The sequence below is a fragment of the Felis catus genome, chromosome A1 (assembly GCF_018350175.1).
Source record: "Felis catus isolate Fca126 chromosome A1, F.catus_Fca126_mat1.0, whole genome shotgun sequence".
NCBI classification, from domain to species: domain Eukaryota; kingdom Metazoa; phylum Chordata; class Mammalia; order Carnivora; family Felidae; genus Felis; species Felis catus.
This window is the reverse complement of record NC_058368.1, coordinates 128,904,690-128,924,206: the sequence shown is the minus strand read 5'-3', so window position 1 is coordinate 128,924,206 and position 19,517 is coordinate 128,904,690. Positions and strand designations below refer to the sequence as shown.

The 19,517-nt window shown below is 42.7% G+C and overlaps 2 long non-coding RNA genes across 9 annotated transcripts in view; both read right to left on the bottom strand.

The window, feature by feature from the left end:
• The window catches only part of LOC111561342, a 40,331-nt gene extending 27,741 nt beyond the window's left edge, over positions 1 to 12,590 (bottom strand). For 2 of the 3 annotated variants that reach the window (XR_002743836.2, XR_002743837.2), the window contains exons 1-2: positions 5,042 to 12,590; positions 1,280 to 1,469 (exon numbers count right to left, since the gene is read on the bottom strand). This is a non-coding gene — a long non-coding RNA (uncharacterized LOC111561342). The remainder of the gene's footprint in view (positions 1 to 1,279; positions 1,470 to 5,041) is intronic. The other variant, XR_006600437.1, reaches the window with a different exon arrangement.
• A 1,983-nt stretch (positions 12,591 to 14,573) lies between these two features.
• The window catches only part of LOC102901238, a 108,101-nt gene continuing 103,157 nt past the window's right edge, over positions 14,574 to 19,517 (bottom strand). For 4 of the 6 annotated variants that reach the window (XR_006600429.1, XR_006600435.1, XR_006600434.1 and 1 more), the window contains 3 exons: positions 17,874 to 18,045; positions 16,149 to 16,744; positions 14,574 to 15,969 (listed from right to left, as the gene is read on the bottom strand). This is a non-coding gene — a long non-coding RNA (uncharacterized LOC102901238). The remainder of the gene's footprint in view (positions 15,970 to 16,148; positions 16,745 to 17,873; positions 18,046 to 19,517) is intronic. The other 2 variants (XR_006600436.1, XR_006600433.1) reach the window with 2 other exon arrangements.

The following is a 19,517-nucleotide window of genomic DNA, read 5'->3' as shown; positions in this document are numbered from 1 at the left end:
ATTCTAGGGGCGCCCAGCTGGCTCAGTCGATGGGGTGTGAGACTCTTAATCTCAGGGTTTGAGTTCGAGCCCCACATAGAGTGAGGAGATTACTTAAAAATAAAACCTTTAGAACTAACTAACTAACTAACTAAATAAATAAATAAATAAATAAAAGTTCTATACTAACAGTCCTGTCTTTTTCTTCTGATTTTAAGAAAAATCAAACATTTTCACGGCCCCCTAAAAAATATTGTGGACCCTGAGCCTACCATGCTTACTGGATAAGGCAGCCCTGCTCCTCAGCCTGTGCCAGATGTGGGCTGCGGGTTAGAGATACAAAGATGAACGTACATGGCTCCCATCCTAAGGAACTCAGCAGCCTTGGGGAAGCAGACCTCCAAACAAGCCAGTGTGACACCCCACAGTCAGGGCTACCAGTGAGGCTGTTAGCAGGTCTCCCAAGAGCATGGGGGGGGGCCAGTTGTAACTCGGCACAGAGCAGGAAGATGGCTCTGTAGAGGAAACATAGCCTGAATGGCTCTTTAAGACAGCATTTTTCAGCAATTTTGTGTTGAAGGCCCAGTTTCAAATTTTAGAATTTTTGGCAGGCCACTTGAGGAACTGAGAAGTAAACACTGGGCCAAAGAAGCAAGTTTCACAGAATTGTAGAAACTTGCTATTAATCTCAGTATATGGTGACAGAACATGATTTTATATTCTGATCAATACTCAAGGTTTAATTTTGCTACCACCGTGGGTGCATACCATTGCCTCCGTGTCAGCCAACTGTGTCAAACTGAGCAGCTCCTGTGGCACTAGATGGAGGAGGACCCTGAGAGTGAGTGTGGGAGACTCAGGGTATCTAGCTGGTTCTAGGGGGAGACCACAGGCTCAATGGAGGGTGAAAAACCTTTCCTTTCTGATTATATAAAAGACTAGTCAGGGCAGAAAATAATTCTCAGTGCTGGGGAAAAAATAAAACCAAAACAAACCAAGGCGATACCATTTAGCTTCATTTATGAAAAAAAAAATTGTATTCTAGACATCAATCAAGTTTGGAAAATTTTGTCAAATCAAATTTGACAGCTGCGATGTGTTCAAGATACGCCAGCTGCCAAGCTACAGTGTTGAAATCTACTACTGTCAGGATAATAACAACAGACACTTACAGCATCCCAGGGACCATTCTGAAAACTCTGTATTTGTTTTTAATCTTCATAATAATCCTACTAAGTGTTATTATTATCCCCATTTTAAAAATGAGAAGACTGAGACACAGAGACTTTAGATGACCTACCTTAGTAATTGGCAGAGCTGAGATTTGAACGCAGGCCTTCTTGGCTCCAAGATCTGTGCTGTTAATCACTGCACTTCACCCCCTGTATGAATGCCTCTGGCACATCCTCCACTGTGTTGTATCTGGCCACCATTACTAGATCAGCCTCACACAGAAGCAGCTTCACAGCACCTCACAGAAGGCTTCTTACCTGACCGTGCAGAACGGAATAGGAATCTGCTCACCCCAAGTGAACAACACAGAAGGCCTTTGAGAAGTTACAATCCATGGGGAACATTGATTTTGCCAAACAGAGAATGCGGACAAATGGCTCAATCCCAAGACAGATTTCATACAACTTCTCAGACAGTCCTACAGGAACAAGCAACCCATCACTAGTAACAGTGGCAGGCCGTCTGAAGTATAGGATGCTCCATTGACTGCATTTCAGATAAATGACAAATAATTTTATTTGTTTATGATAAGTTATGTCCCAAATATTGCATGGCACATACGTACTGCAAAGGATTCTTTGTTGTTTCTCTAGAATTCAGAGTTGAGTGGGTGTTTAGTATTTTTATTTGCTAAATATGAAAACCCTAAGGAGTAGCCAACTTAACATGCATGCTCATACAGGCCACAGGCCCTGATTCCTTCCTCCATGGTTCCTCCATTTCTCATCCAGGTCCCTGGAATCCCATGACCATAAAGAACGTGCATGTGAGCCTTTGTCTCAGCCCCAGCTTTCTGGGAGCCCAGACTACAAACCACCTGGGCAAAGATTTTGTCAGGCAGTGAGGTAGCCATCATGCTCACCATCACTCTGTAAGACAGGCACTGTTACCACCATCATGGCACCCAAATTACAAATAAGGAAACTTAGGTTCAGGAAGTTCTGTCCATTTGCCAGAATTCACCCTCAGCTGCTCTAGGTCCACCAGCCTCTTACTAGAGAAGAGCTCTCCAGATTCTTCTTGAGAGACACTGAAACATTATTGGAATGAGCATTAATTGGTTTAGATAACCATTGATTCATTTAATAATGAACTCCATTTGTTGAAAGAAACTCCCGCGGCCTTGCAGTCAAAGGGATGAAGTAGCATAACGCACTGAGAGACTCAGCCTCAAAGCAGCCATAATATCAAGATGCCCAACTTCTCTTGCTTTGTGCTAGTTGGAATGATCAAAGTGAAAACATGCAGTTTTCAACCTCAGCTCTTCACAATAAAACTAGCAGCACAGTTTTATTTCTATGTATAACTAAATATCATGTGTTCATTCTAAAAGTGAGGACTGACTGCATAGAGAGTTTCAGCAAGTCTTGAAATTATACTTGCCTTTAATCTGCATCAGAAAGTTTGTTTTCTTTCCCAGTAGCCTTCTAATAAGCTATATATATATATATATACATATATATATATATGTATATATATATGTGTGTGTGTGTGTGTGTGTATAATCAGTTGGAACAATTAGAGAAAAATAACAAGGTTAGAGAAAACCTGTGTCAAAGCACTTGTACCTAGTGGGTTTACACAGGAATGAAACCACCTTGCAAACTTTCAAAGATGAAGCCAAACCTTGGTAGTAAATAAACCTAAAATGAGGAGGAAGTTTTCTTTTCTACATACACTCTGTGAAATGGAACCTCTTTCTTGTCCCTCTTAGTCTGCTGGGATCTTCCTTACGTAGGAAGGAAGTTACAGGAATGAACCATCTTGTGGAGGTGAGAAAAGCTCTCTCTGCGGTGACTGGATTTGCTCCTGGAATTGGCGCCCCCTGTAGCTCTCCAGTCAGGCTTGTTCTTACGGCCCAGAGAAGCAGGTGGATTGGATGGCTGGCTCCAGTGACCTATGGCTGCCTGCCCAGTCCCTTGGGCATTGCAAGGCCCCACCTTCTACCTGGCCTGTGGCCTCTGACCCTGGCCCTGTGGCCAACATGAAAGTGGGGGCGGTAGGGGGAGGATAGGTATCAGGCTGCCTGGGCCCAGGCCACAGATGAAAGAGTCACTTGTTTCCATTCCTCAAGCTCACTTGTGAGGTCCTGGGAGCTGCAGAACTGGTATTTCTCCAAATCCTGGCAGCTCACGTGGCCGTGTAGACAAGCTGTCCTGACAGTCGTACATGTGTATATGTGGTGCATGGGTGGCGGCAGTCTGGCTTCCAGTCCCAGCTCTGCGATCGACTCGCTCTGGGACTTCAAGGAGCCCCCTTTGCCTCTCAGGAGCCTCATTTGCCTCATCTGTGAAATGGGACTGTTGGATCCCTGTAGGTGGTTGGGCAGGGGTAGGGAGTGAGGTGCAGGGCAGGGGGCTGCTAAGTAGGAAGTTCCCAGGGATCTATAATCTTCCTCACCACCACTCCCAGAGTGAGCTAAAATCATCTCACTTTTATCTGTCTTATGTTGTGTACATGCAGATAAGGTTTTCTTTGAAAAAAGGGGTTCCATTGCTTCTAAAAACCAATAGAGTAGGCTATCCCTAAGTGACCTTCCAAATGTATTATTCTATGATTCCATGTTTCCAAAACAAAAGTTCAGACTTCGCTTTTTTAAAGGGTTGTGTGCTACTTGTTGTGTGCTACTTGTGCGGGTGAGAAATGATGATACGTAACGATATGTTTCTGTTACTGAAGACTCTTCTGTGGCCTCCCCAAGGGGACCTATAAAGTTTCCAGAGCCTGAGCCCCCTCCCTTGTTACACCTGATAAAAGCTCCCATGTTAATTATTTAGCCACTGGTGCTGACTGGAACATAGTTGTATAATGAAACTGCCTTGAAAACATTTCCGCGTGTAACATACGGCTGTTGCGATTTAAACATATTTTTTCTTCTTTCCTATCAGCAGTTATTTTATGGACTGGGCTTAGCTGGCTTGGCAACAAAGGGCACTGGATTGGTGAATTATTCATGTAATCTACATTTCCTGGCTGCTGTAGATAATTGACAGGTGTCATGTCACCTTTTACAAACGTCCCACAATTAGGGACTATATATCAGTGTTTGACTTCGAAGTAAAGCTCCCTTTCCAAGCCAGTTTCATATTTTATTTACAGCTTGGTGGCGTTTTTGACTTGGCTGTCTATTTCTCTCACTTTCCATTCCAAGCCTTTTGCTCCACTTAATATAACCAGGAACATTTAAATAATAAGACTCCCTCTCAGTTTGCTAAAGGCAGTCACTCATTGCTGCCGTGTTTTATTCATTCAGCCATTATGTTAGTCAATTTCTTGATTTAAGAAACCCAGGATAAAATGCAGCTGTAAGGAAACCATGATATAAATCTGTTTTTATGACTTGTTTGGTTCACAGGGAGAAAACTAAAAGCAAATCTTCCCGGGGTCTGACACAAGTTGTAAACTGTGGGGAAAGTTAGCTAGTTAAAGAATATGATTTACTTAATAGGAGCAATGGAACATTTCAGATCTCCACCAGAGCTGGAAGTTTTCTAGCATCAGGAATAAAGCCAAGGTGAGTTCTATTTAGGCCCAATGAGAAAAATCCGGTATGAAAATAAACCTGGAATTGATAACCCTGAAGACTAATGAGAGGACACAGCCATAAATTAAACACGGTGAGTGAAATGGAACCTTCGAAATTCTCTAGTCCTACCCTTCCACTTCACCTAACAAGAAACTGAGGCCTACGGCAAGCAAGGGCTTGCCCACCATCCCAACCCTAGTTAGTGAAAAAGCTAAAAGCTGGGTCGGCTCATTCCTATTCCAGCACTTTTACTGCACTGCAAGGCCACGGATCATTCTTGTTCCCTCTTCAGTATCCACTCACCTCTTCTGCTGCCGACAGTTACTTGCTGTTCCTTGGGAGAAGTCACCTCATTCTCAGTTGGGTGATTTGTTTGGAATTCTCTCAGGCCTACTCTAGGTGTGAGCACAGTTGACTAAGTCCATCGGTGAATCCATGTTCCCAAAGGGATGTTTCAGCAATGGCCATGTGACCCAAATCAGACCAGGGAGAGGCAGTGAATCCCAGCACTTGCACAGGCTACTGGAAGAGATTTTCTGTCCCACTAGATTGGGTGGTATGAGGTTACGGGGTCTGCAGCTTCTACAGATCTTATGCTCTCTGCACGGAAGAGGCTGGAACTGCAGGGAACGGGTGGGGAAACATGTCTTGTGATACCTGAGGGTGAATCCTGCAACACAAAAAAACTGAGCAGAGAGAGCAAACCTTGGTTAAGTAAACATATCATTTATCTTCTAAACTAGGACAACTTCGAGAATGAAACCGGGCAAGACATACACCAAACCAGATAGGATGCGTAAACAGGACTATCCTGGGCAAACAGGAACATATGGTCCTCCCGCTCTACGATGGCATCATCTGACCTGCTGGGTTTAGCCTGGCCTCTGGATTAAGCTAGCTGAATTAAGCTGGCACTCTCTCTGGCCTTTTAGTTTAGGTGACAGTGAACTCACTTCACTGTTGAAGCTGGTTGGAGTTAGGAGTTTTGTAACTTGCACATAATAGCTTCAACCAACACAAAAAGGCTGCTTCCTAATTGTTTTGCTTTCTGAAATCTTGTCCTATATCATATTTGAAGCTTGCAATGAAAGGTAATAATTACACACTTAGATTTTAATAAATGTTAAAGCTTCATATTTAACATTTTATTTCAAATAATAAAAACTAACACATGTAGAAACTTTACAGGTTACAGAGGACTTCCAAATTAAGTATCTCATTTGCACTAATCCCCCTGTGAAATAAGTATCACCCAAGGTTCACACGGCTCATGTGGCATATATGCAAAGGTGACTTTTGGCAGGGAGAAAAACACCCACCACACTGAGCTTTATTGTTTGCCAATTTCTTTTTTAACATTTATTTATTTTTGAGAGAGCACACACAAACAGAGAAAGGGCTGACAGAGAGGGAGCCAGAGGATCTGAAGCAGACTCTGTGCTGACAGTGATGTGGGGCTCAGTCTCAAACCATGAGATCATGACCTGAGCCCAAGTCAGATGCTTAACCGACTGGGCCACCCAGGTGGCCCTACTGTTTGCCAATTTCTGTGGTGTGAATGTTCCAACAATAGCCAATTTCAAGGCATCATCCTGACATCACTGGATGTGGAGTTGGGAAGAGAGGCATTGGCTCTAGAGAGCCCACTCCGATACTCCACTGCATGGAATGTGACTCCAAGACTTTCAACTCCATTTTTTTTTTAATTTTTTAAATGTTTATTATTTATTTTTGAGAGAGAGAGGAGACAGAGCATGAGCAGGGGAGGGGCACAGAGAGAGGCAGGCACAGAACCTGAAGCAGGCTCCAGGCTCTGAGCTGTCAGCAGGGGGCCCAAGGCAGGGCTCGAACTCATGAACTGCGAGATCATGACCTAAGCTGAAGTTGGACGCTTAACCAACTGAGCCACCCAGGTGCCCCACCACTTCTTAAATTCATCCTATTTTTCTGTTCCACGTGTTTGGTGTGAGACGGTCGCTTCTGAATTGTGGTCTCGTAACGATGGCAGATGTGCCTCAGAGCCGGTGGTACTTCAAGCCTGCAAAAGAGATTTCTCCAGAGCAGAGCTGCAATGGCAAGCCCAGCCCAGACCTTGTGTTTCCGAAGTCTGTCTGCCCGGATGCCTGCCCTCAGCATGTCTCTGGGACTTCAGCATTTGCTGTGCTGCCCACTTGGATGAGGCTACTCGCCTGCCCCCTCCCCCTCCTCCCTCCGCCACTCTGCTTCTGCTTATCCTGCAGCTGGGTAGGTGACCTGTCCATGTCTTTTGCTCCTCCAGGGCCGCTACATGTAATAAAGAGCAGTACTGCCTCCCTTTACCACAGAGTGAGAAGCCGAGGCCTTGGAAGGTCTTCTGTCCTAGAGTCCTATGGGCTGGCTCAGTGACAGCAACTCTCTGTGCTATTCTCTCTCTGGTTGCTGCTGTCAGACCTAAGCTCCCACAGTGAAGGGGACACTTACAAAGCCTGTTCCCAATTATGATCTCATTTGAAGGCATTGACCGGATTGTGAGCTAAATGCTTTGCCTCAGCAGAGAGAGTTAGGAGAAGGGTTGAGTCATGTGAAAACCCTAGTGGCAGTAACCTAATTTCCAGTCCTGGGGCTTAGGGGAAATTAGTCTAGCTTTGGAGGGCTTGCCTTACAAGCTTGAACTTACTGGCTGTGAGCAAATGCCACCATAACCTTAATCATCAAAAAGTATGGAGCCATTGGACTGCATGGTAAAAATAAATTTGCATCTTTGACATGCAAAATACATAAACATTGAAAATTAAGAAAGTCTTCTAGTAACATTTCAACTCAAATATTTTGAGACTACTTTTCAGTTGCGACTGGTATGCCCTGTGAGTTGGGGAGGAAGAGAACAATGACACCATGGTAGTGACAATGGCTGGTTGTCACTACCTCTGTGGTGGGTGCTCCCCTGTCCACTCTCAGAAGAATGGTTTTAAAAATCACTTAGGTTTCATTTTAGAGTAGGTTTTCATACTTGCGCTTGAATACGGGGCACATCAGAGCACCTGAGCATTCCCTTAGAACAACTTAAGGAAGCAAGTTTGTGGATAACTGGAAAGCTGCCCTCTCTCTCCAGGCTGCCCTCCTGCAAGGGCAATTCCTGGGGGAATAAAGGGTCCTTTTCCAGAACGATTCAAATCTGGAAGGTGATTCACGCCCCCTCTAGTTTTTCCCATAGAGGAGATTATAGTGACTGTGCTTCCTACCGCTTTTCCACATGCAAAGAAAATGCAGTTGCAGTATATCAACCATAACTTTTCTCTTTTGTGTATCAGAACTAATGTGCAAAAGATGTGGAGCATAAACTCACAGTGAAGGCCATAGTTCAGTTCCGTTTCTGAGCTTGTGATCTGGTGGAGGGTCTGACCTGCCAAATACAGGCAACAATCCGTTGCAGTTTATAATAATGAGTTAAGTTGATACGGATGGCTAAGGCTGTGAGAGTTGAGAAGAACTGGAAAAATCAGAGGAGAATTTGAAAAGAAGGGAAGACTTAGGCTGGGCCTCAACAGCTGGCCAGGAAAAGGAGGACATTCCAGCAGAGCAGAATGAGAGCATCATGCACCACACGGTGGCATGAATGTCTTGGTGGGGGGGAGGGCTGATGCAAAAGTACCATTAAGCAGCTAGGGTTCTCCCATGGAAAGTAGGCCAAAGGTTTACAAAACAAGCTTCTCAATAGAAAAGGTGTGAGTAGTTCATAAGGTTGAGAACAAGAGGACCCTGCCCTGAAAGATAAAGTGGCAAATCCGGCCACCATTAGCTGGGACTCAATCTTAGTTAACATGCATCGGACTGTGAGGAAGAATTATACTTCTTGGAACATATTCAGACTGAAAAGTCCTCCTGATGTTTTCAGCTGATGAGCAAACTGGATTTTGCACAACTGACTTGATTTGCTATATAGTCATTGTTGTCACTAAGATGACCCCCAAAAGAAACTAAACATTGACAAATTTGTGAATTATTTAAAATTTTGGACTCTGTGTGGCAGGTATTCTGGGCCCAAAGAATACAGAAGTAATGAAAACGAGAAGCATTAGGGGTTGAAATGTCTGCTTATTTCTGAAAGCCTGAAGTGACTGATAAATGAAGGACAAGGAGAACACGGTGACTTAAGAGGTGTCTACTGTGGTAGAACCCCCATGGGACCTACATTTCCATCAAGCTAATCACCAGTGTTCCCTTGCAGGACATGGAAGGACCAAAAGTTCTGGATCTCTCTACAGCACAGTATGTTTGCTGTTTGTTGTCATGTTTACAGTTTAAAAAGTTTCGGCTCATGTGTAGGAACAGGCTGATATGCTCCTCCCATAGCCCCCAGATAAACAGGCCTCTAGTGTAGGGAACTGAGCCCTAAAGAAGGAAGCACTGAGTGGAGACGCAGTGCATGTCTCAGGCAGAAATCAAGTCAAGCCAGATATTCCACCCACAGCAACTCGAAAAAGTGGAGAAAACCCCAGTATATGCAAATATCAGACAGTGGGGCCTCACAGTAGATGAGTTCCACTCTTTGTAAGAAAAGTAAGCAAGCCGTTGGAGGAAGTTAGCGAATCTCCTTTCGTAAATATCAAGGAATTTTTAATATGGTATTTAGAGACAAGGAAATGGGAATAATAGCCCTTTCTGTTGGTTTCCTTCAAACTTCTGCTCCCAAATATCTTTTTATGAGATAGAAATTTTTAGTATTATTGGGGAAATGAAAAGCGCAAAGTGATCAAGTAAAAACTTTACAAGTGAGTAAAAACAGGAAAAGAAAATGCTTTGACACATAACAGAGACTCTGAACTGCAAACAACACAGGTTCTGCTAGGTTTCCTTGGAGAAACGGGAGGTTGACCAGGAGAATGCATGTGGACTGGAAGCAGATGCTGAAGTTTCCAGAAAGAATGGCAGTTCTGGGTCCTGCTGTTGTCCCATATCTATCCGGGAGGCCCACTCGACTCGTTCCCTTTTCTCCCCTGACCACGTTCATGGCTTCCTTGTAGTCTCTGCTTCCTCGGCCAGTGTGCACATGCCATTATGGCTCTCTGGACCCTCCCTAATAGAGGTCCTTCCCATTGAGCTCCCTCTTACTAATGAACACCTTCTTGCTGCACCTTCAATTCTCAGGAGACAGAATCTGACTGGTCCCTTTCACCTATTGGTTCCAGGTTACATTAGAGGCCATTTCCAGCCAATTCAGTGGTTACCTTCAGGTCAGGTGTCTGCCTCTGGTCCAATTCCTAGGAGCAAATGATTGGTGGGAAGTAAAAGGCTGTGTTCAGGGCATTTCTCACTAGAAGTGTCTGGGGTGTAAGCAGGCTCTGATTGCTGTCTCTATTACAAAATAATGATAATTAGCTTTTCTTCAGAGCTAGCAAATTTTCTCTTAAACTTGAGCTTGAGGACATTTTTATTATTTTATTCATGCATTTATCCATTCTGACTCATTTTCTATCATAAAATATTTAAGGTGATTTACAAATCTATATATAATAAAGATCAAATAGTTGAGAAATGAAAGCAAGTTCTTATTGTCCTAAGAAAAATCAAAAGCCAGGAGCAAAATTATCACTGCATAGTACATAAAACTTGACTTTGGAAAATAACCAAAGGTGGGCCTTGAATTTGTCTCTAAATCTGAAACCTGCCAAACTTAATAACAGCTGACTAGGTACAAGGCAAAAGTCCTGACAGAAAATGCCATTTACATTCTATTAGGTTACTAACCAAGCCAATTCTGTGGAAGCCTATCCCTCCAAAGAGACATATACACTCTCATTCTCTCATTCTCTTTTTGGTAATTTTATGGGCCACCATGATGGGAAAGGACTCTAGATTATGTCTCAAGGCTTCTTCTGGTCCTGATTTCTTAAGGATGGTTGAGATTTCATTGACCAAGCAAGAAAACAAATCATAAAGAAGGCAAGATTTTACATAGTTAAAACCAACCTCCAATACAATTTCAGTACATTGAAGCCTTATCCCCCAGCCCCTTAAAAAATTGGAGACATAGTTTGAAAGTTCAAAAGGCACATCATAAATTTCTCATTTCTTTTTTATTGTTCATTGTAAGGCAAGAAGTACATAGGAAGGCTGACTCAGTGATTTTTCCACTCTCCAGTTTTTTGCTTGTAGCATTTTTGACATTCTCAGATTTTCTGAGGCTCTTTATTTACAATTTTTTCCTCCTTTTGATTATAGAGCAGCAAAAAGTACTAGAAAGCTTGGTCCTGGTGCATGAACAAGGATGAGCTCTACCCTAGAGCACCAGGCCTGCCATGCTGGATGAGATGCACTGTGGGAGCTCAGGAAAGTGAAAGGGATGTTCCCTCGAAGACTGGACCTGGGAATCATTCCATTTAAAAAGGAGAGCTATTTGTCCGACTCTTAATTTCAGCTTATGGTTTGTGGGATTGAGCCCCGTGTCAGGATCTGTGTTGACAGCTTGGAGCCTGCTTGAGATTCTCTCTCTCTGCCTCTCCCCCACTCATGCACACTCTCTCTCTTGCTTTCTCTTTGTTAAACAAATAAACATTAAAAATAAAATAAAAGGGCAGCTATTGTTTCATATTCATTGAGCAGCCACCATGTTCTAAATACATATTAAGCACGTATGTGACTTGACATTTGACAAGAGGAGAGTATTTTTTATAGTTACTGATTTGATGATTGTATGGAAAGGGGTAGAAGGGATTCTTGGTGCTTTAAGTCTTGCTAACTGACAAAAATGTCACAAGATGGTGATCCTGGAAAACCATTTACAATATTCAATTAACAATAATTAAGGCACTCAGTGGGAAGCTCCTTACTGACTTGCTAAATAGCAAAAATTGGTACTTGGCATTCCCAGGGGATGAGAGAAAAGATAATAAGTACCCAAAATGTAAAGACAATCGAAATGAAACCAATTATGACCAAATTATATTACTCAAATAGAAACACAAGTTGAATCAGGAATATTTAAGTTTTTGACAAGAAATATTAAAAAGAGATACAGTAACATTTTACCATTAATTGATCATCTAATCTAGTTTAGCTCTGAGAAGGGAGCTGCTTTATAAATGTTCAAGTTTTATATATGTTGATAAGGGACGACCATCTCTTATAAGAACCTCATATTTTTAGGAGCTAGCAAGGGCTAATTTTCTGTTAATATAGCTAATAATGAACCCTAATTGATTCTATTACCAATAGTCTTGAAAAGACAGCTAATTTAGTCCATCTTTTCATAATCACATACTCACATACTAATACTAATTTGATTTACTTTATTCAACATTAGTAATTTTCAACTATTCTCCATCAGCTAATTTTCTATGGCATTAAGACAAAGATTATTTTTTCCCTACCTTTTTACAGTTTTTTCTCAACTGCTCTGTTTTTACCCTTTGCTTCCTCATCAATTTCCCTTCTTCCACCTCCTCCATAGATTTGAAATTGTACCATCAACTTCAGACTTAATGTAATCCTCCCATATCCAACCCAGTGTGAGTCAAGGGTTGCCTGTATATGCTTATACTGTAGTAAACCTAAAGCATGGAAGACTTTTTAGATTTCATCTAATCCAACCTCCCCATTCCTACATGAATATGTACATATCCATATTTCACATAGTTAAGTCTAAAAACCTAATCCAGTTTGATTTCTGGCAAGGAAAAAAACCAGTTAGTACATTTCTCATTTCTCAAGCAAGCATCTATAGAATTCTCCTTCAAATCCTCTGGTATCCTCTTCTGTATATCATTTTTTTTTTTTTTTCATTTTTCATTTTTCATTTCAGAGAGAGAGAGAATAAGCAAGCAGGGGAAAGGGACAGAGGGAGCGAGAGAGAATCTTAAGCAGGCTTCACACTCACCACAGAACCCAATGCAGGGTTCAAGCCCACGAACCTGGGATCATGACCCAAGCCGAAATCAAGAGTCGGAAGCTCAACTGACTGAGCCACCCAGTCGCTCCAACATCTTAGGTTTTTAAAACTTTTAAGTATGTTTGAAAAAAAATTAAAACATATAAATAAATAATAAAACCGTATAAGTTTGAACAAAACCCTCATATTTATATCACAGAGCTAAGCTCAATGAATCAAAACAACTCTGAGGAGGGGATGAATCATGGCTACCTTGCAGAGGTAAACCTATATGTTTGTGTGCGTGTGTGTGTGTGTGTGTGTGTGTGTGTGTGTGTAAATATAAAAACTTGATCATACTTTTCTGTGGCCTGTTTTTTTTTTCTTAATTATGTTGTAAACATCTTTCTCTTCAAATTAATAGATATCAATTTTATCAGTTTAATAGCTGCATGAAGGAATGGATGGAGTTTTCCTCATTTGATTAGTCTTCTGTTCAACAATTAGGGTCTTCTGGTTTGCTTGTACACAGATCTTTAAATATTTGTCTGGGATATACTCATTCAATTGGGATGAATTTCTGCAGGTCATACAGTTAAACCTTCGAATATACATTGAATATGTATTGACAGTAATTGACAATTTGCCCTCCGGAAAGCTGGTTTTATTTTGCATTGGCATGGTCAGTGTATGAAAGCATCAAATAACCCATATCCAGGACAACTTGGGTTTTTCTTTATATGATAAGTGAAAAGAGGTATCTGGTTCCATTTGTATTCATTACTGCTCAGTTTGAAAATGCTTTCATATGTTAAATAGTCATTTCACATTTTGCAAATTTCCAGATTAAGTTCTTTGTCCACTCTTCTTTAGTAAGGATATAGACCCTTTGTTATTTACATCTACAGTCTTGCAAATGATTTTCACAGTCTGTATTTGACTTTTGAATTTGTTCACTGTATTTTTTCCTGGATATTTTTATGTGCTTGTTTTTTAAAAAATAAATATTAAAATCAGTTGTTATTTTTATTTATTTTTAAATGTTTTATTTATTTTTGGGAAAGCAAGAGAGAGTATAAGCGGGGGAGGGTCAGAGAGAGAGGGAGACAGAATCCAAAGCAGGCTTCAGGCTCTGAGCTGTCAGCACACAGCCTGATGCTGGACTCGAACCCACCAACTGTGAGATCATGACCTGAGCCGAAGTCGGACGCTTAACCGACTGAGCCACCCAGGTGCCCTAAAATCAGTTTTTAATAAATTTCAAAAAAATAAATCCATTTGGGAGACTGATAGAGAGGTTGTCAGTTTTTTAAAACTGTTTTTTAAATTTTCAGGATGGACTGTGGACTATGGAAGTTCCTTTGGCAGCTTTGTCATTCATGGAGTGCCTCCAGATGAAAAGCACTAAGCTAGCCATTGTGGGGCTACTAGAATGTTTACATCTGATCCTCGAAGTCAGATCTATGCAAAACAAACAAGTGAAACAACTACCCACAGGTAAATATGAGTAAACATAAGAGGATAGGAAAGCAGTAGCTTTGGAGTTCAGAGTTTGAAAAACTGGTTGTTGAGTGGAACTTGTGGGAAGATGTGTGGTTGTTGGCGAGCCAGTTGGTTTGCTTCGGTGGCATGACTGGTTTAACGTGGGGATTAGATGAATGTGCCACCTTCAATTACACCCTCTGTCTCCTTTAGGGCATATATCCCTTCTGATGCAGTAATGAATTCTCCTTTGGAGCAGAGTACTGACTTGGTGCTCCTAATCCTGGCCATCAGGATATTTTCTTCACTCAAATAAAAGCAATGACCTGATCTAACGTACTTTACTAGGGAGAACGCCTGCCGACCTCTAAGATTTCCATCAAAATTGTAGCTTGCCAAGGTGTAAGCTGACCGCATCCTTTATAGGCGTGTGGATCAGCCAGCTGGCAAGTCCTGGCCACCACTCTCGCCAGGCAATCAGCCAACAACCCAGCACTCCAGGCAAGATTCATTCCCACTGCAACATTTATTCTATTTTCTTTTTTTAAGATGTTAGCTGCATTCTGCTAATTGGGACCTTTTGCAAAGTCTTTCAGGCACTTTGAAGTGTCCGTTCTCCCATCAATTTCTGGTGAAAATTTATACTCCTGTCACATGGGTCTTCAGCAAGAAATCTGTAAAAAGAGTGAAGGTGATTTTTTTTTTCTTTACCTAACTCAGTGTAGCAGAAATGAGGCAGGGGAACTGTCAGTCATTTCTAAGGATGACAATTTTCACTGCTTGACAATCGCAAATGCAAAATTCCAGTTATTTGATGATATGCCTGTGTAGAGCCCATCCCCCAGATCCAATGATAAGTGTTGAACAGCAGGTTTGGGGCCTTTTGCTTAGGCATGATAATTTAGGGAAATAGTTAGCTCATCAAAATTGGCCGGGTGCCCTGTTTTCATATTATCCAGACAGAAGTCACTGAACCACAACTTTGCTGCTTAGAAACAGGCACTAAAAGGGAGGGAGTGAGGAACTATGAATAGTTAGCCGGTCACCAATCATGAAGTGTACTTTACACTCAAGGATAAACTGATACATGTTAAATTATGCCTGAAGGTATGTCTGGAAGAGCACTTCAGAAGATCTGCTGGCTGAATTCTGGTCTTTCCCCACCAGGTGACCTTAAGGAAGACCCAGGACTCTCGGAACCAGGGGTTCTTTGCGTGTGAAAGAGAGAGTGCTGATAGATGGCCTGCAAGTTCTAAAGGATTATGTTCTGAGGACTTGATTGAAGAGCCACATCCATCATTTCTCCATCCGGGTACACTTTACTTTAAAACATCATTCTTGGGGCGCCTGTGTGGCTCAGTCGGTTAAGCATCGGCCTTCGGCTCAGGCCATGATCTCATGTTTCATGGGTTCAAGCCCCGTGTCAGACTATTTGCTGACAGCTCAGAGCCTGGAGCCTGCTTCAGATTCTGTGTCTTCCTGTCTCTCTAATCCTCCCCCTCCCTCTCTCTCAAAAATAAATAAAACTTAAAAAAAAAAAAAAAAAGAAATAAAATGTCATTCTTCAAAACTATACACCTACAATTCATTAAGCAACAACTATTTTTTAGTCTATTCCTGTGGTTCAGCAGAGTACACCCTCTGTGTCGCCTGAAGAAGTTTCACGTGCTCACCATGGGTGAAAAAAGGCCAGGAGCAAATACCCACAGATGAGATAAATCAGAAAGGTGCAGAGTACCGTGGGGTTTGGAAAATCAGATGCAACCCTCTCCAGATCCCTTGTTCGGATACTGACTCCAGGAGAGCTGGTTGGAGACTGCAGCCTGGTTTCATGGAGCAGCTGGCATTTGATGAGAACCTTGCGTGAACGTGAGCTTTCTGGAGAGACGGGACTGGGGAAATTCTAGGCAGAGAGAGCAGAATAAACACAGATGCAGACACAAGAAAGTTCAGACAATATTGAAAGAATTCCTGAACTCAGACACCTAGGGACCACAAATCCAATGTGCTTGCAATCCAGGTTAAGGCATGAATTTATCTTTTCCACAAATATTTATTGAATACCCACTCTGTAGAACATACCACACGTGGCGTTATAGGGCATCCAAAGATGACTCAGGACGTTCAAACACAGGTTTCAACTAGGATTTTAAATAACAAAAAGAAATACATGCATATTTTGCATAAAATATGGAAGACAGAAGAGGACAAAGAGCTAAATTAGAAATCACCTCCCTTATTTAAGTTTATAGACTTTGAAAGTAATGTCTCATCTAGCACGCAGAAGCAAAGATATAAATTTGGATGAATACAGAAGCAATCACTGATTAGCTCAAAGCAACATTTAAATTGATCTTTCCAGTGAAAAGGCATTAGAAAAAGCAATCTAAAGAACACCTGTTTAGATGCACTAGAATCAACAATTAGGTTCTTCAGGGAATGAGGAGTTTTCAGCTGCCTTTACTCCAGTGAGAGGCAATAGAGCTTAGCATTTTTATTACTGTAATCAAGAACATATAAGGGGGCCAGAGGAAAATATTCACACCCACCTCTTAATCTTGAAGAGGAGGCAAGTCCCTTAAGCCACTCAATTAAGCACAGGCTGGGGCTGGGGGGAGGGGATCCTCTATAGGATTCTCTGTGACTCTTCTTCCTCTTTAAGAAATCTAAGCTTTAGACTTTAGAGTAAAAGGGAAAAAAAAAATAAGTTTCAACTTTGGGACCCAAAGAGACCCAAGCAGTGAATGTGACTGATGGAGAGGTGGAAGAGGCAAGCTCAGTGCCTCCAGATGGCCTCTAGGCTAGAGTGGATGGTGCCATTCCCAACAGGTCAGTTTGAATAGGCACTGCCCAACTCCAGGGAGCGCCATTCGTGGAGACCGCGATGGGCATGTCAAGTGGGAAACCATGTCTTTACTCCTTGCTGCCCCCTCTTCAGATACCTTCCTAATAATAATAATAATAACAGTAACAATAACCACTAACATCTATTTAGTGCTTACTACATGCCAGATGCCATGCATTTTACGTGCGAAATCCCATTGATTCCTTGCGAAAACTCCATGAGCAGGTAATATGAATATCCCCATTTTGTAGATACTAGAGTAATCACATGATAAATGTATTATCCCGACTGGGGCACTTTGAGAGCAAAAGAAGGTGCCATTACTACTGACCCTGGGACAACAGGTATAAACCAGGCTTGACTCAGGTGAACCAGAGCATGTGGTCACCCTACAGGTAAGGCTGCTCAGGTGCAGAGTCAAGGCCAAGGATACTTTGCAGTGTTAGCCTCAGAAAGTTTTCACTGAACAGCTTTTGTCTTGTCCCAGGACTTCCTGACCATCAGGGTTTTCATCTATAAAATGGGGGTAATGACACAACTTCCTACAGTTACGTCAGGATTTAATCAGGGTGAAGCACCTGAGCTATGGACAGGAGCTCAATGTCAAACCACTAAAAACCTCAGCTGCCTTCCTCCTTCAGCCTCCCTGTGGAACCCAGGCCTCTGTGTAGCCTCAGGCAAAGCCTTTTCACCTCTTCGCCCTCAGTTGGTTCTTGGATGTAAGAATGAGGATGGACCGGGGGTAAAACATCACTTTCAACTCTGACATTCCTTTTTCTCTTATTCTTCTGGAATTCATCTCTATTCATCCACATGCAGCAAGAGGAATGCCTATCTCTTCTGCTTTTAGTTTAGGGAAAGGAGTCCTTCTGTTTATGCTGACCTTCATTCTCTAGTGCTTTCCCTAGATGGTGGGAAAGGTGAACCCGGAAGCCTTTTCTCTCCTCTCTTCTTTGCATTACCTTTCGCTGGTGCTGGAGCTCCTTATGTGGATTGCTTTTCAGTATGGGGTGGTAATACCAGGGAGCAAGCTGACAGTCTGGTCAAGCATCCCATTTGGATGCAGCTGGAGGGAATTTATTCCCCTGCAACCTCATGCCTAGGACCTTGTCCTTCCTTGGAGCCACAAAATGTCTGCATGAGAAAAAATATGCCACAAATTGCCTTCAAAGGTCACATTATAATGCCAATGTGAGGACCTTTCTTCCTAAGAATAAACACTTGAATTTAATTGCGAATGAAACACATTAATGAATCAAAGGGAGCGAGAGGAGGGAAGAGCACACAGGCTTGTGATGGGAGAGGTTTCCTTGAACCCACCACACACCCTCGTGGCAGATTGGCCTCCAGAACAGTCAAGGACATTTGGGCACACCTTTTTCTTCCCTTCCCCCCTCCCTCCCCTCCATATCTCAAAGATATTAATTGAGCACGCACAGTGTTATATTCAGGAACTATGCCAGGCTCTGAGGGTTGGAATAAATGGAAAATAGACATGGTCTCCACCTTCACAGAGCTTCCACTGTAGGAATGAGAGAAATGTAAATCTAATTACCCCCATGAAAATGTGTCAGAGGAGAACCCTGAGAAGTGCCATGGAGGAAAAAGACATGGTGCCATAGTGAGGGCTGACCTAGTTAGGGAGGCTGGGCAAGGTCTCCCTGAGGAAGTGATGAGGCTCCTGTGGAGACGGGAAGGATGAGTCGGCATTCCGGCATTTCGGACAGAGGAAGCAGCTTGTGTAAAAGCCCTGAGGTGAGAGGAAGCTCTGAGGGTTTGAAGAACTGAAAGAAGGTCAGAGAGTCTGGAGCTCTGAGAATAGGGGGATGGGGTACAGGATGGGGCTGGAGAGGGAGACAGGGCCCAGCCCAAGCCCAGCCCTGTCAGCCTCTTTAAGCATTGAGGGTTTCTCTAAAAGCCACAGGGAAATTCTCCAAGTGTTTTCAGCAGTAAGTTGAAGGATCAGTTTATTTGAACATGATTTGCTCCAGGAAAATAGGTTCAAATGAGTCAAGAAAGGAAGCAAGGGAATAAGGAAATAAGGAAAAATGGTAGCTAATGTTTATGTAACATGTTTTACTACGGACCAAGTATTGTTCTATGACCTTTATACACAGCTTATTTAATTCTCACGCAGCCCTATGGGCCAGATGCTACTGTCCCCCACTTTTCACAGAAGAAGAGATTGAGACACAGAAAAATTGGGCCAGCACTGTTTGCCTGGAAAGTGCTGGAACCAGACTGTGACCCAGAGGTCCATCTCTAGATAGCACTGCTTGGACAGCACAGATGCTCCTTCCTGCCCTCAGGCCAGGCAGAAGCTGTGTTGGTGTGGGGGGTGGTGGTGGCGTTGCGGGGGGTGGGCTGGGGGGGCGGCTTGTACCAGGTTAGCAGCTGTGGAGAGACAGGCCCTAGAGCTATTAAGTAGTAGGAGCTGAAAAGACTCAGGCCGGTGGTTGGGTGAGGAGAATCCCAGGTTTCCCTGTGAGTAAGAAGGTGGGAGGGTTTGCAGCAGAGGAGGCTACAGTGTCTGGAAGGGGCCTGTTTTTTGTTTTGTTTTGTTTTTTTTTTTTTTTAATGTTTATTTATTTTTGAGACAGGGAGAG